Below are 18,080 nucleotides of genomic sequence, written 5' to 3'. Positions count from 1 at the left end.
TTCAAATAGATTATGCATGCAAAATTTTAGAATGTATTTACAGTGCAAATTTGAACCAGATAGAAATTTTTTACCCTGTTAAACTTTGCATTTACTATGTTTCATACTTTACCTACTGCAAATTTGCACTTTTTTGTCTAATTTGCCTTTGTTTACAATGCAAAATTTGCACCATGTTCTTTTTTTGGTAACAACACCACCTTCCTTTTATCTCAATTTACTCTCATAAAAGATGGGACCACATCATTTTTATTTCATACCTTACACCTCTCAAACAAATAACCACCCTCCTGTCCTGCCTCCATTCTCTTTTACATAAAGTGTGGACCACCATCATTTTGCTTCCTATTTCATTTATCACAAACAAACAAAGCAAAGTCAAATCTAAGAGCAAAAGTAAACCAAAATTTTGTGCACCCCATGTGCACTCCCCTACATTTACACTAGTGCAAATGAAATTCGAACCATAAACAAAATGAACCTATATCACTTATAAAATACAGAATTAGAACATCTCAAAATCAAATTTAGTCAGTCTTTTAAATGCCGTTTGCCTCATACCTGTCCTGACTTTCATAAACTATGACAACTAACTCAAACCGCTTGCTGACTCCGAAATGTGGTAGACTTCTGTGACCGTCTTGAAATGTATAGAGTTAAAATCATAAAATGTATTACAAATATGATGTAATCTTATATTTGATGATGATGCATTTGACTGTTGCTGATTTGTTTCAGTAGAGGTGTAGAATTATTATTAGGGCATGTTCATTTCCTCTTAACTCTTATCTCTAAAGAGGTGTCAAAATGGATATTTGATCAATTTCAAAATTCAGAATCTACAGAAAGAAAAATTCACCAATACCAATGTATCTCTTAATGTAATCATTGCAATTTCAGATGTTACACCTCAAAGAAAACAAACATACCTTAGTGTGATGTGATGTTAATCTCAAAAAATGAAGAAAAAAGAATTATAGCCCTTATGAGGGATTCATGCCTACGATCAAATATGAAAAAAGAACAAGATCTCGCCGTAGGTTTCACGTCCAAACAACATGGGTAAATTTAATACATCTTTTTTCTCTTTCTTCACTTATTTTCCTCTCTTTCTCTCTCCCCACTTAACTGATCATTTATTTCTTCCTCTCTCTCTTTCCTATTGCACATGCAAATGTACGTCAGCATAAGCAAAGAAACTAACAAGTATTCGAAGCCAAAAAGAGAAAAAGGAATGCCGTGCCATTGTAGTAAGCTAACATATGTTGGCTTGCTAGACGAGCCGTATAGCGAGGAGATGTAAACGACCCTGGAATGTTTGTCACACAACACATGGGAGCATATTAATTTGGGGGCCCAAAAGGAGCTCCATGTGTATGTATTGTCCACCAAAAAGAAGGGCTCCGTGTGTCCTTCATCTGCCCTCTTTTTATGGGACAAGATTTAGCTCACTAGCCCCCTTGCATGTGTGTCAACTACGCCCTTTATTTCGTGCTTCTCTTTTACAAGTTAAAGAGAAACAATCACACAATAAAGACTTAACCCTTTAAATCATTGCTGGCCCATAAAGGGTTGATGTGGGCTGGATCTGATTCCTGATTGACGGTCCCAATTGGCCACATCATTTTTCTGAAGGGGGGTAGGTTCAGCCATTTAAGAAAAGAAGTCTGAATGACTCATCTAGGAAGCTTTTCCTCCCTTTCTTTTTCCCTATACAGACATATGCATATGCTGGTTTCCCTTTTTGTTTCAGTGTCATTTATCCCAACTGAGAACAACTTTTTCCCCAGTTCAATTATTTTCCTTCATACATGAATGAGACAACATGTGAAAGGAAGCCCTTTTGCAAAGTATTTTAATACAGTTTCAGGAATAGATGGTTAAATTAATTAATACTTGATTAGTTTTAAGTGGAATTGATCAAATATGAGAAGTTAATTCTTGCTAATTATGACACTGCAATTAACTATTGAAATGCAAATAATGATCACCTACTCTACTTGAAAAGAAATGAATGTATAGCACATGTCAATAAGACAGAGGTTTTATCATTCCAGCACAAGCTTATGTGATCTCTCACTAAAGAGCTCTTGGGGGTGCCTAGGAAAGTTCACTTCAGTGTTAGGGACCACTAGTACTAGGGCTTTTCAGTTTGATAGTTCCAACTTGTATTGTATAATTGGTATGTTATGGGAGGTGGGTTCAAGTACAACTAAATTATGGCTTGGCCTGAGAATTGTGTAGCAGGAGCCATGCTGTAACTAGCTAGTGTTGCTAGCTTGGTACTATCAACTAAATAGACAATGGCTATTTTTTAAGGCACTCTGCATGATGTGGCTGCAACATGGACTATCAAAACTGGCCACGTGGCTAACCACCTGAGTTTTCTCCATGGCAGGAGCCAGGAGGAGACCCCTTGTACTGCAGCCACTGTATAACAAAAACAGACAAGAAAGTTATTCGTATTATAGAGCTTGTTAGGGGTCATTGGATAATGGTTGGTGTGGCTCAACTGAACAACTTGTTTCCTTGTCTCTTCTTTTTTTTTTTTTTTTGGTGAATAAAATAGTCATGGAAGAAAATATTTAGGTGGTATAGCAATCAACCCAACTTCCCATTCAGCCATTAAGGAGACCACAAACTACTTACTGACTTATTCACTAAAGGACAATGCAAAAAGTGATTATACAGTTCAGCCACTTGAGTCATTATCAGATGGCCCCTTAAGTTCAAAATTATCAACCCACGTATGCATCTCTTATTTATGGTCCAAAAACTCTACAAACTTTGATATCTCAAGAAAACACAGAGCAAAAAATATATATAATAATAATTAAAATAAGGGTGGACAATGTGGTTAAAACAGTAGGAAGGATAGCCCGGGGTACAAGGAGTTAGTCACATGGGAACAGGCAAGACAGGGGAACATGGACAAAATGTGCTAGGAGAAACGCCAGGGTTGATAGCATTGCCTCTCTGTTTCTATCTACTTGCTTTTGTTTTCATCCTTGAATCTTCCTATTGAAGAAGCATGATCAAGTGTATCACAAACTTTCTCTTTTAGCAAGAATTGGCTACTTGTGCTGTGGGGACCAAAACCTTATTCCAAGCTACAATAGCAGCCTCTCTCCTTTTGTTTTTTCCACTGTTACAACCAAATCCCACAGACTATGGGTCCTTCATCATAGTTGCTTGAAAACTGAAATGCAGGATTTCTAAATAACAGTCAGTCAAGGTCCTCAAATCACTGAGGATGCTGGATTTCATCATTTTGATCATTCATAAGAGACATGAGAAATCAAAACATTCACTAGAATGCATTGTTTCATAAAGGATATTTGTGTAAGATAAATATAAAAGGGTGTCATTAGCACAAGAAACTGAATCTCAGAGCTAGAATTATTATAACCAGTTTGGAATGGGGAAGGAGGCATTCTTGTCACAAACCCACACAAAAGGACAAGTCTTCTTGCAATAACAAAAGAGATTCGTCCATACATGGGGGGAGCATGAGCTTGCTATATGCTTTCTGTCGGGACTGTCGGCCTTCAGTCATTGTTTCAAGTAACAGGTCACTGAACAATGCCTGCAAGTGTACTTATTCACAACACAAGGTCAAGGTCCTCAAACAATGGGGGGCTGATATTCATTTGAACACTTAGAAAAATCATACATTCACTGATGTTCATGTGTGTCAAAGTATAGCAGCAGCTTATTCAGAGGAGCAATTTGAAATCTTGGGCAGCCATCGCCGGTTTGAGACAATAGCCTCGTGGATAGATGATGTAATCAAAAAGAGACTTGGATATGAGATCTCATAAAATTCACCTAATACAGCCTGATTAAGGGGGGGGGGGGGGACCAAGATGTTGACTGTCATGAATGTCGGTCTTAATGTCACTGCTACAACCAACATAACAGCACATCAAGGGATGCATGATGTGCTTCATGGTTGAAGATATGCAAATGAGAATAAATATGGCTGTCACAGGGATAAGGCCCTCAAGTTTGAAGATAGATGATTCCTTACATCCGACCTCTGAAGTGTAAGAACAAACAGTAAGACAAGCTTAGGTCATTAGAGGAGAAAATTCATAACACTGTGCAAATTATTAAAGTGTAATAGTCAAACTATTAAGCAATTTTCAGATCCTGACAAGGATACGTTTCCAATGGCAGGCCTCATTTATTTTGTGGTGCAAAAGAATTGTAAATTAGATATACAGTACGTAGCAGTTAAGTAATCTAGATATGGAACAGTCTAAAATTTCAAACCATTGCTTACTCTTAATGAAATAATCTAGCAGGGAAAATAGGGATACAATGACACTCGAGAATTTTGATATGCAACTCCGCTTTAACATTTGGAAATGACATGTCCAATTAAATGAGTGTGGAAGAAATGTATGCTGATATGGATATGTGGAAAAACTAGAGAGGATAGGGTCAAAAAAATGATGTCATTTGAAGGGATCCAGGAGTAGCTCCAAAAGGCAATAAAATGAGAGAAAGTTGACAGCAACCATAAGAAGTGATCTGTTGCAAGTTGAAGGGGCAGACATAGATTGAAGTAAGTAAGAAATGATTTAAGCACTAATAATTTAACAATGGATACGGCATTAGAACGAATGGATTGGCTAAACAGGATTCATGTAGCTAACCCCATATAATTGGAAGAAGGCTTGCATGATGATGAACTCCACCTTACATTTGAAATTTTTACAACTGTAAATATTCAGAGAATATGCTTAAGCATGGAAATATCTTCGTGTGCATATTTCACCAAAGAGGCTTCCTACTTAAATGGGGATATGGAATATGGATCTAAATTCTATGGAAAATCTACTACCTTTTCTCCTTGACCTTATCTGAAGACTGAGAAAATAAATGGTTAATGTACAAACTTCTATTTCTTAGTATAATATAAGTTCTGCTTATCATACAACAAAAAAGAAAAGAAAAAACAAAACATAAAGATAAGAAAAAGTACAGAGTACCATCAGGCACATTCCTCTTCAATACAAAAATACAGTAGTTCCTTCAAGGAATTTCATTGTTGTTTCTTTGTCAGTTCATCAATTCTCATTTACTATGTTCAATGTAGTTCAGTTGATTCTGATCTTTCTAAATCTACATAATGAACATATTGATCTACGACATGAATAGATTGTCCTATTGAAAATCTTGAATGGGTTTGTATTATACTGGATTGAAACATCTCTTGGACAGAAGTAGAGTTAACATCATACCAGGGAAGCCTAAAGGCAAAATAGACATTTAACAATGGATACATCATTAGACAGAATGGATTAGCAATACAGGATTCATGTAGCTAATGTTGGATTTTAATCTCATAAGAGATTAAATCCAATGGGTTTGATTGGTCAATTACATGAGAAATTGCACTTGCACACTTGATTGAAAAATCAATTTTTCTTTTACAAAACCCAGTTTTGAACTTGTCCCACATTGGAAAATTACATGTTTTGTTTTCAGTATTTCAGTAGGAGCTGATTTACATTCCTTAGAATTAGTAGAGGAGAATATGGGGATTCAATATTGCGCAACGCGCGCACACGCGTGTGTGCGGCGCAATGAGGCGCTTTAAAGGCGCACTTTGCTCGCTCGCGATGGGTAGCTTTGGTTTTGGTGCGTTGCTGACCGTTGATCACCGTTGATAAGATCAACGGTCACGATTCGATCGGGAGTGATCAAGAGGCACAATTCAAAGTTAACAGTCACTAACTGTTAACTATTTTTTAAACAGTCACAATGTTTGAAATTGTGACTATTCAAGGTGCCTTCTCTAAACTAGCACCTACCTTTTCTTCATACCTCTTCACAAATTATTTAAGGAGCATGGATCAGACTCCAAAACACAAAATTTCGAAATTCACTCTCTCTCTCTCTCTCAGTCTGGTTTGCTACAGTCTCATAGAAGGTTTCTTTGGAGACTCTTCAAATTTGCTGGTTGTAGATTCTCGCCCAAGGCTCTGTTGTATCCTGGGAACGAATTTTCCTGTAACCCAACTGCAAGCTCAGTAAAACTGAGTGGGGGCAAATAACGTTCTAAAGACAGTGTCTTCAAACGCGCCTCAGAGCTTCTCCTCCAAAGTTACAGTGACCCCATTTTCTCCAACAATTTTAGAACGTTATTTTGCAATGGAGGCGGAAGCAAGCATGACTTCGATCAAGATGATGAACCAAGATCTTGTTCGACTAGACCAGTTTGATGGAGCAAATTTCAGCCGATGGCAAGACAAGATGATATTCTTTCTGACCACACTGAAGCTTTACTATCTGCTGGACCCGAATCTGCAATCACTTCTTGAATCCACTGACAAAGACTCAGAGAAACTAAAGAAGGAAAGTGCAAAACAAGAAGAAGACTCACTTCTGTGCCGATGACACATACTGAATGCGTTATCAGACCGGCTCTACAACTTCTACAAGGAACTTACATCTCCCAAAGAAATCTAGAAGGCCCTGTAATTCAAATACAAGGTGCAAGAAGTAGGTACGAGTAAGTATCTTATTGCAGAATACTTTGACTTCACCATGAACGACCATAAACCCATATTGGAGCAAGTTCATGAACTACAGGTGATAGTCAACAAAATTCGATCCCTTAACATCATCCTTCCTGAATCTTTCCAAGTGGGAGCAATAATTGCCAAACTTCCACCCTCTTGGAAGGATTATAGGAAGAAGCTTCTGCACAAGGCTGAAGAACTTACCTTGGAGCAAATTCAGCAACACCTTTGTATTGAAGAAGAGTCTCAAATTAGAAACAATAGGAATAAGACCCTGACCAGTATGCTGAACTTTAAGGTCAATTTTGTGGAAAACGGATCGAAAAAGACTAACCCTGCATTACAAGTAAAGAAGAAGGATGAGAACTTCAAGAAGAGCAACAATAAGAAATGATCCTGCTATGTTTGTGGAAAGAAGGGGCATTATGCCCGAGTCTGCCAACATCGGAAAGGCGGAACCAAGTCTGCAAACATGGTAGAAGACAATCTCGTGGCCATGATTGCTGAAGTCAACATGGCAGAATCGTCTTCTGGATGGTGGTTTGATTCAGGCACCACAGTCCATGTTTGCAAGGACAAGTCCTTGTTCAAGATATATGAAGAAGTGACTGATGGCCAGGAGATACAGATGGGAAACCAAACATGTGCCAAAGTTGCTGGAAAATGCAGTGTAGAGTTGAACTTCACATCCAGAAAGACATTGACTCTCTTGAATGTTCTCCATGTTCTTGACATTAGAAATAACTTGGTCTCAGTAAATCTTGTTTGTAAGAGGGGATTCAAAGTTGTCTTTGAATCCGACAAACTAATCCTATCCAAGAATGGGATGTTTGATGGAAAATGATATGGTTGTAATGGTATGTTCAAATTAAGTATTAATGAAGGAAAAGTTTCTACTTATATTGTTGATTCTTTCTCTTTATGGCATGATAGATTAGCACATTTGAATTTTAAATCCATAAAGAACACGAGCAAACTTGGTATAATTGCTTACAGTAATGAATCAACTGAAAAATGTGAAATATGTGTAAAATAAGAAATGGCTAAGAAACCTTTCCCTAGTGTTGAGAGAAATTCTCAACTTCTATAACTAATCCATTATGACATCTATGAACTCAATGGTGTATTAACTAGAGGAGGTAAGAGATACTTTATAACATTTATAGATGACTTTTCTAGATACACTTATGTCTACCTTATGAGAACTAAGGATGAAGCCTTTGACATGTTTAAAGTATATAAGACTTAAATTGATTATCAACTAGAAAAGAAAATTAAAATCCTTAGAAGTGATAGGGGTGTTGAATACTTTAAAAGTGAGTTTAATTCTTTCTGTGAAGAATTTGGAATAATACATCAGTGTTCTGCTCCTTAAACCCCTCAACAGAATGGCCTGGCTGAAAGGAAAAATAGAACACTTACAGAAATGATAAACTGCATGTTGTTAAAAGCTAATGCACCCTTAAACCTGTGGGGAGAAGCACTTCTTACAGCCTACCATTTACATAACAGAATTGTTTCTAGAGTTAATAACAAATGCTCATATGAATTATGGATAGGAAGAAAGCCTAATTTAGCATATCTAAAAGTGTGGGGGTGTTTAGCATATTATAGAGTTCCAGATCCTAAAAGAACCAAATTAGGACTCAGAGCTAAGAAAAGTGTTTGTTGGATATGCAGAACATAGCAAGGCCTATAGGCTTCTAACTTAGAGTCCAACATAATAATTGAAACTAGAGATGTTGAATTCTTTGAAAATAAGCTATACTCTGAATCTACAGAAAATGAATCTATAGGAAAAGATAGAGAAACTTAGATCTCAATACCTATTGATAATAATGAGACTGAAAGAAGAAATGACACAACTGTAACACCTACAATAGGACTTAGAAGAAGTTAAAGACAAAGAACAGAGAAACACTTAGGTTCAGATTTTATCTCTACTCTGTCAATTGTATTTTTGGTTGAAATTGATAGAGAGAAGATTTTAAATAAGACACCTATTGTCCTAAACATTGAAAATGATCCAAAAACTTACAATGGGGCCATGACCTCTAGAGATGCTGCCTTTTGGAAGGAAGCTATAAATGATGAAATGGATTCAATAATATCAAATAACACATGGGTACTAATAGACTTGCCTCCATGATCAAAACCAATAAAATGTAAATGGGTGTTTAGAAGAAAATACAACATTGATGGAACTGTACAAACTTTTAAGGGTAGATTGGTAGCCAAAGAATTTAGTCAAAAAGAATGGATTGATTACTTTGATACCTATGCACCAGTGGCTAGAACAACTTCTATTAGAACACTCCTAGCATTAACATCCATTTATCACTTATCTATTCACCAAATGGATGTTAAAACCGCTTTCTTAAATGGTGATTTAAATGAAGAGGTTTATATGGAACAACCAAAAGGATTTGTTTTTCCTGGAAATGAGAAGAAAGTCTGTAAACTAGTTAAATCATTATATGGATTAAAACAAACACCTAAACAGTGGCATGAGAAATTTGATTCTTGCATCCTATCTTTTGGTTTTAAACATAATAGTGCCGATAGATGCATCTACTCAAAATTCACTGAAAATTATGGAGTAATTGCATGTCTTTATGTTGATGATATGCTTATTGTGGGCACCAATATGGTTGACATAAATGAAACTAAAAACTACTTATCCTCTGTCAAGATGAAAGATTTAGGAGAAGTAGATACTATCTTGGGAATAAAAGTTAAAAAGCATAGTAGGGGCTATGCATTAAGCCAATTACATTATATTGAGAAAGTACTTGAGAAATTTAAGCATTTAGGGTTTAAAGAATATAGCATGCCATATGATTCTAGTATAAAGCTAGTAGAAAATATTGGTAGAGTAATTGCACAACTTGAGTATGCTATTGCAGTAGGAAGCTTGATGTATGCTATGCTTTGTACCAGACCTGATATTGCATTTGCAGTAAGTAAACTTAGTCGGTTTACAAGTAATCCCAGTGTAGAGCATTGAAAGGCAATTGGGAGAGTTCTTGGGTATCTTAAGAGAACATTGGAACTCGGTTTGTTTTATTGTGATTATCCAGCTGTACTAGAAGGGTACACTGATGTAAGTTGAATTACTGGTAATGGAGATAACAAGTCCACATCTGGATGGATTTTCGTCCTTGGTGGGGGTGCAATCTCTTAGGCATCCAAGAGACAAACTTGTATATCTCACTCGACCATGGAATCCGAATTCATAGCCTTAGCGGTTGCTGGAAAAGAGACTGAATGAATTAGGAATTTATTATTGGATATAAAACTTTGGCCTAGTCCTATGCCTCCAATTTCCATTTATTGTGATAGTGAGGCAACTCTGTCAAGGGCCTACAGTGGTACCTACAATGGTAAGTCCAAACATATAAGTCTGAGACATGAATTTGTTAGGCAATTAATTCAAGATGGAGTCATCACTATAACCTATGTGAGGTCAAGTAAAAACTTGGTTGATCCTCTTACCAAGGGCTTGGCCAGGGAATTGGTAAGAATGACAACCAAAGAGATGGGATTAAAATCCTTTACTTAGTCACCTATAATGGTAACCCAACCTGAACCGAAAACCATCAGTATTGGGTTTAATGGGTAACAACAAGTTACAACAATGTGACTGTTAGCATTGACATTGAGAAATTTCCCATCACAACATAAACAATGCTGTCTGTTATGATGAGAGGTTGAAATAAACTCTTAATGAAGTTCTGAAATGTATAAAATAACGGAGCACATAGTGGAACTTCACCTATATGAACATAGAAGTGGTGCCGCTTCTCATGAGAGTTTGAGTTTGCTCTTGGGATTGTTCATGAAATCAGGAAAGAAGCACATGGCCATAACAGTGCTGAGTAAAACTTGATACTCTTGCAGAGACTGAACATTTTGTGTGTATAGGTGTCTCCGGTCTGTCTTGAGAGTAATTGGTTTAAGGTCTTACCACCAATAACTTTGACAAGACTCTGAAATAACTATACTAACAAGAGGTTTAAGTTGATAAACACCTTTTGTATGCATAATTGTGTCATAGTAGTTTGGATTGAGAGAGAACTATGTAATTGATCAATCAATGTGGGGGATTGTTGGATTTTAATCTCATAAGAGATTAAATCCAATGGGTTTGATTGGTCAATTACATAAGAAATTGCACTTGCACACTTGATTGAAAAATCAGTTTTTCTTTTACAAAATCTAGTTTTGAACTTGTCCCACATTGGAAAATTACAAGTTTTGTTTTCAGTATTTCAATAGGAGCTAATTTACACTCCTTAGAATTAGTAGAGGAGAATATGGGGATTCAATACTGCGCAACGCGCACGCACGCATGTGCGCGCGTGTGTGCGGGGCAATGAGGCGCACTTTGCTGCTCGCGATGGGTAGTTTTGGTTTTGTTGCGTTGCTGACCGTTGATCACCTTTGATGAAATCAACGGTCACGATTCGATCGGGTGTGATCAAGAGGCACAATTCAAAGTTAACAGTCACTAATTGTTAACTACTTTTTAAACAGTAACAATGTTTGAAATTGTGACTGTTCAAGGTGCCTTCTCTAAACCAGCACCTACCTTTTCTTCATACATCTTCACAAATTATTTAAGGAGCATGAATCAGACTCTAAAACACACAATTTCGAAATTCACTCTCTTTCTCTCTCAGTCCGGTCTGCTACAGTCTCACAGAAGGTTTCTTTGGAGACTCTTCAACTTTGCTGGTTGCAGATTCTCGCCCAAGGCTCTGTTGTATCCTGGGAACGAATTTGCCTGTAACCCAACAACAAACTCAGTAAAATTGAGTGGGGGCAAATAACGTTCTAAAGACAGTGTCTTCAGACGCGCCTCAGAGCTTCTCCTCAAAAGTTACAGTGACCCCATTTTCTCCAACAGCCAACCCCATATAATTGGGATAAGACTTGGATGATGATGATGATGAACTGTGCCTTAACATTTGAAAGTTTTGACAACTGTTAATATTCAGAGAATATGCTTAAGCATGGAGATATCTTCATGTGTATATTTCACCAGAGAGGTTTCCTACTAAAAAGGGATATGGAACATGCATCCAAATTCTATGGCAAGTCTACTACCCTTTCTCCAATTCTCCTTGACCAAATCTGAAGACTGAGAAAATAAATGGTTAATGTACAAACTTCTATTTTTTTTTTTTGGTTAAAAACTTCAATTTCATAGTGTAGTATAAATTCTGCGTATTACACAGAAAAACACAAAGGTAAGAAACACAACCAGTTTGCAGAGTACCATCAGACGAATTCCTTGTGAATACAAAAAAGTACAATAGTTCTTTAAGGAACTTCATTGTTGTTTCTTTGTCACATAATCAATTCTCATTTACGATGTTGATTGTTGAATGTAGTTCACTTGATTCCATTGTTTTTAGAACTACATAATGAGCATAATTATCTATAACATGAATAGACCGCTCTGATTGTAAATCTTAAATGGGTCTGTATAATACTGGATTGAAACATCCGTAGAATAGAAGTAGAGTTAATATCATACCAGGGAAATCTAAAAGAAAATAGACATTTAAGATGTTATGAATGCAAAATTCAGGCAAGCATGTAATTTATCTCTACTGATACCTAAGTCAGGAAAAGAATGCACACATCGTTCAATTTTAGGAGTACTTGGAAAAGTAATTGAACAGAGAATAAGATGTTGGAAAGGTCACATTGAAGATCATGTTGTAGGAGATTAATACACTTCCTATTAACTATTAGAGAACCGAAGCAATCTGTAACGTTCAGAGGCTTCAAAGTCCTTGATGGGTGGACTTTCTGATTGCCTCAAGAACGCCTATAAATAGAGACGGTCACCACACGGCGGGGAATCCATCTCAATCACTTTTTTCTCATATTCTTGGAGGCCTGGAGCCGAGTGGAGAGCGTCTGAGACCAAGAACGGTTGAATCAGATTTTGCAACCCCAGAACAGCCAAATGGAAGGTATGGCTCCATCTTAAACACTTATTTGCAAATTTTAGTTGTTTAATGATGTTTTAAGCCGATTTCTGGTTAAAAAATTCTTCATGAGATGAATTCAACACACTACTTACGATGTGTGTTGGTGCTTGTATTTATAGCTTTAGTTAGAACAGAATGAAAGAGATAAGCTGTACAGGTTGGATTTGTTACAGTGAGGATAGAGTACACAGATAAGAAGAAGAGTTCTTATTGAATTCAGCTTTCTTGAGAGGCTGGGGCAGAGTGTGTGGGCCTTCCATGAATTGCATGAGCTGCTATTCGTTCAACACACCCCCGCAAGTCGAGCGAGGGGTGAGCCACATTCAACTTGTGACAGAGTTCTTCAAAGCGACCAGCTGAAAGCCCTTTAGTCATGATGTCTGCAAGTTGGTCAGCAGTGGAAATGAACCTCACAGTAAGAAGGCCCTTGGAAACATGATCATGAATGAAGTGCACTTCAAGTTCAATGTGCTTGCTGTGATTATGAAAGACAGGATTGGCAGTAAGGGTGTCAATGGATCAGTTTTGGATTGGATAGATCCAGACTAATGGTCCAAATTGGATTGGATTGGACCTGATTTGTCCATAAGGAATTTATATTGGATTGGGTTGGATTTTAATCCAATATCTAGTCCATTGACATAAGAGTATATGTGTCAATGGACCAGATTTGGGTTGAAACCAATCTAAATTAAAATGAATTTGAACATAAGATAAAGAATATATTCATTGGATTGGATTGGACCTGGTCCATTTCTAATAGATTCAGTTTGGACTGGATCAGATTGGACCAAATCCAGTCCAATTGACACCCCTAATTGGCAGAGAGATATATAGATCCAACATTATCACACCACAGGGTGGAGGGAGTAGGGTGCTCACAATGAAGTTCTTTAAGTAGTGAGCAAAACCAGAGAAGCTCGAAGGAAGCCACTCTACGTTTCTCAGATTCTGTACTTGATCAGGGCACCATGTTCTGTTTTTCAGTATGCAACGATCACCAGGCCTGAAATTGCCTTTTTAGTGAATAAGGGCTACGGCTACCAGTTCATGCAGTAGCCCACCACCATTCATTGGTCATTGGTTAAGCAAATCCTTCACTACCTTTAAGCGTACATACAATTTCCCTTCAATTTCTTATCAAGAAATCTCCTTCCTCTGTCCTACATTTTTACACTTGGGATGTCTGAATTATCTCTGTAATGCTCCAGTAAACTTAAGGTAGAAAAAAAATTGAAATAAGAAAAGATGGTTATTTGAAATCCACCTCCTATGGGTGGCACCAACCTTAGAGGTTTCTGTTCCAGTTTTAGTAATCATCCATAACCAAGTTTGATGACTCAGTGGGTTAGTGATTATTAGGCGGTGTTTGGAACCGGTGCTGTTTTCTCAGTCTAAACGGCACTGCATAGGTATGCCATTTTCTCAGAAAATGGATTTTTTTGGGACCATTGCTGCCACATAGATGTTTTTTAATGCCACATCAGCATACTGTTGCTAGCAACAGTAGAAAAACAAGAAAACATAAAAAAGGGTATTTTCTCATACTATGTCTGTGTCTTCTCCGATTTCCAAGGCATGGTCTAAGAAAACATTTTTCAGGAAAACGCCCAACCAAACAGTGAATGCTTCTTCAGAAAACAGATTTCAGACATAGCACTGATGTGGTGCCATTTTTCAAGAAAATGGCATCAGTTCCAAACACCTACTATGTAGATTCATAAATTTGCTTAAATGAAAGGATCTTATAATGGATGAGATGAGCACATCCTGAGCCAAACCAAGTGGGATCAGTAAAATTAAATTGCCAACAGCCTCACACCTCTGAAATGACTAATTTGTTCGAACAAAATTCATGACCCCTCCACTCAAACATCTTCAGCAACTCAGGAATCATGGTTATACATGCAATGTGCATGGATATGGGATACAACAGGTGTGGGGTCAGTTGGCAGAGATTGGATATCAAAGTGGTGGCTTTTGTCTGAATACATGAATGCATGAATGTATCTTAAGCATCATTGCATGTTTGTACCTCTGTACTCTACCAAGATTAATTTCCCTTGTACGTTTAACCAAAGCTAAATCTTTAGCTGAGGTAAGAGACTTCATATGGCAACATAGAACATAAGCTTGACCATACAAGCAGATCATGTGGGTAGGAAGTTTAAGAAAATTTTTGATTTCTTTTTGCTATACTTGAATATTCTAGAGAAGATTTTCTCTATATATGGTAGCTTAACTTTCAGATCTCTTCTTCTTGAATGTTTATGATTCAATTGAAGGCTCAGACCATTCTCCTTTTGACAGGAGTCAAATATTGAAGGCTTTATGTCCCATTGAAAGTATCATTCTTCTTATGGATGACTATACAGGATATGATGCTGGAATATCTTATAACCAATCAATCGGTATCATAAAAGTGGTAACCAATCAAGTGACATTTATCAAAATTCACAGCGAGTTTTGATTGGTTAAAGCTCTTTTGGTGTTATGTTGTTTTAGCAGCATATTTGTTATATTAACTTGGGGGCTAGACTATAACCCTTACTGTAGGTGCTCAGCCTAACACAACCAGGCTAGGCCCACGATCACCCCCACCAAAATTGAGGATTTTCCACAATATGAACGGTTTTCTTTTTTAAAAGAAAATATTTTATTTTTGTTTTAAAAAATAAGAAAAACATTTACATTGTGGAAAGCCCCTTTAAAAGTAATATTATGAAGCATTTGAACTCTTAGATAAGAATCACAACCATTCATCTTCCTGCCTTTGGTTGTTTCCAAATTAGTGGAGTAAATGGTCTTGGGCAAATGACTCAGTTATCCAAGTTCACTGTAAGAATTTCCTAGTTTTCAAATAACTAGCTAACTATAAGGCCTCCTCCGTTTTGCATAATCTGGGCAAGTGATTATTCCTGAGAAGCATTATTCAGGTAATCACAAATGTAACATTCGACTTGGCCAATGATTACTCAAATAAGGTAATTGGTGTTTTTGGCGGGTGGATAAATAATTTACCCATATTGATTACCCGATAATACTCTCCGAAATTATTATGGGCCCCATTATAACAGTGGCCAAACATGGGATTATTGTATTTCTATGAGACCCACCTACTAACGAGACCTAAGGCTTAGTTCATTTTTTGGGGTATGTAGTCATATATTTGAGCAAATGTTTCCTTGGAAAATACTTGGATAAATGCACTTATTAGCATTTCTTTATTTCTCAGATAAATTAAACAATAACCTTTTTATTCATTTTCGATAATATGTACTTAATTAGGTAATTGAACCATTCAGGAATCGTTCTTTTGATAATTCCACACAAATTTTGTGAACTACGATGACGATGATGGATAAAACCCAATACAACTACGATTTCAACCAGGGACCAGGGGCATTGACTGTTTGGATCCGGGTCAAGTCCATGCATAACAGCTTAAGTCTGAATATCTCGCCCAATTCTGAAATTCGGTCTGATTAAGCTGGATATGGATCTCAGATATCAAATGAGGACCGCACAAGGGAGAGCGTTTTAGTACGTGACAAGGTGTTTTCACCCGATGACCCGAATTTATTCTAAGCGTAGGGTCATAACTGACAAAAAACTCTTTTTGGAGTCATCTTTATACTGGGATCAGGTACGTAACGACAAAAATGAGTCCCTATTAGAATAACATCTCACACTAACATCAACGTAAGGATGGCCGAGTGGTCTAAGGCGCCAGACTCAAGTTCTGGTCCTCGTGAGAGGGCGTGGGTTCTAATCCCACTTCTGACAAAATTTAATGGGGTTTTTTTTATAAACCTTTGGCCACAGTTCATTCATTTTAATTATATTTTATGGGAGAGTGGTTACATTTATAAAGAAACTGAATTTAAATGGTTTATTTTGCCAAAAAAGTTTTTTTATGGCAAAATTTCCAGCTTTTGATGTTCTAACCCGATTATATAATTAATAATATATAAAGATCTCTGGTTTGTATTTTTTTTTTTTTGTAATTTTTATAGTATTTTATTTGAATAGAAAATTAAATGAGAAAGATAGACCTTTTAGGCCACGTTTGGGAAGAGTGAAAAAAACACTAATCACTCCATTGGCGCATTTCTTATCAGTTCATTCATTTTAATTATATTTTATGGCGGGAGAGTGGTTACATTTATAAAGAAACTGAATTGGTTGTCACCGAGTTTAAATGGTTTATTTTGCCAAAAAAGTTTTTTTTTTCTTTTATGGCAAAGTTTCCAGCTCTTGATGTTCTAACCCGATTATTTAATTAATAATATATAAAGATCTCTTGTTTGTTTTTTTTTTTGTAATTTTTATAGTATTTATTTGAATTAGAAAATGAAATGAGAAATATTAATATGTGTTCCATACTTCCATCTTTTGAAAAGGGTATTTGTATGTTTAAAGTCAGAGTTTCTTTTTTTTTTTTTGGAGAGTGGAGTTAACTATTCTCACTTTTTTGAGAACGGATAAACATGTATTTAAGGAAAAAAAATACTTTTATTTGAGAGTAGAAAAAAATTTCTTTGAATACTCTTTCTTGGGAAGATAGGGTGCCATTTCTCTGAAGTAGAAGTTTTCTAGCCCAAGGGCTTTTCTTTAATATGTATACTAGAAAATGATCCCATAAATGTATTATTAATTTGACACCCATTATCTTTATTGCAAATTTAGGTTAGCTTTTATGTTTGATTTTTGATTTTTTTGGTAAAGATTTTTTTATAGATAAGTTTTTTATTTGATTTAAGATATTAAATCTGGTTTTACTTGTAACTAATAACCCATTTTATCTAGAAGAATGAGTTTCACACCATTTATAATTTGGTTTGAGATTTAGGCTGCATTTGATTGCAATGTAAATCAAGAACCAATGTAAATTTTATATCAATTTGGTTTTGCATGCGTTTGGAAAGAGGGTGTAATTATTAACGACGTAAAACTACACTCCAGTTCAGTTTTGTGTGCGTTTAGATGGAGCGTAGTTTTATGTCGATAATCGATGTAAAGCCTCATCAACTCTAAAGTTTTATATCGATAATCGATGTAAAAACTACATCGATTTTATCAATGTAAAACTTTGCACTCTTCCATCCATCACTATTTTCAAAAAAGCAACTGTCACTTTCTGGTTCAGTGTAAAACGTCATCAATATAATTACAGTAATTCCAAACACAACCTTATTACTTATGTTTACATGGTAAACTTGATTTCGATTTCTTATTTAATTTAGCACTTTAAATTAGGATTAATTTGTAATTGATGGTCTATTTCATTTAATAGAGTGTGTCATCTAGTATGGAACCCATATCACTTGAGGTGAGTTTTATTTTGATATATATATATATATATATATATATTTGAAATGAACTTTTGAGAATAAAGTTTTTTATTTTTTTTGTGTGAGTGGAATCACCCACTTCTTAAATGCTCTTTCTTCATAAGATAGGTTGCCATTTGTCACTTGTTTGAAGGAGAAGCCCTTTGATGCATGTGTTTGAAGCACTTGGGAGTGATCCCTTATATAGT

At 36.2% G+C, this 18,080-nt stretch overlaps 1 non-coding gene across 1 annotated transcript; it reads left to right on the top strand.

Annotated features, from left to right (window-relative positions):
* The first annotated feature begins 16,240 nt into the window (after positions 1 to 16,240).
* On the top strand, positions 16,241 to 16,324 carry TRNAL-CAA (transfer RNA leucine (anticodon CAA)). Its single transcript has one exon. It is a non-coding gene; the product is annotated as a tRNA-Leu (tRNA).
* The last annotated feature ends 1,756 nt before the right edge of the window (positions 16,325 to 18,080 follow it).

The sequence above is a fragment of the Nelumbo nucifera genome, chromosome 7 (assembly GCF_055504915.1).
Source record: "Nelumbo nucifera cultivar China Antique chromosome 7, China Antique-T2T, whole genome shotgun sequence".
NCBI lineage: Eukaryota > Viridiplantae > Streptophyta > Magnoliopsida > Proteales > Nelumbonaceae > Nelumbo > Nelumbo nucifera.
This window is presented reverse-complemented; position numbering and strand designations above follow the sequence as displayed.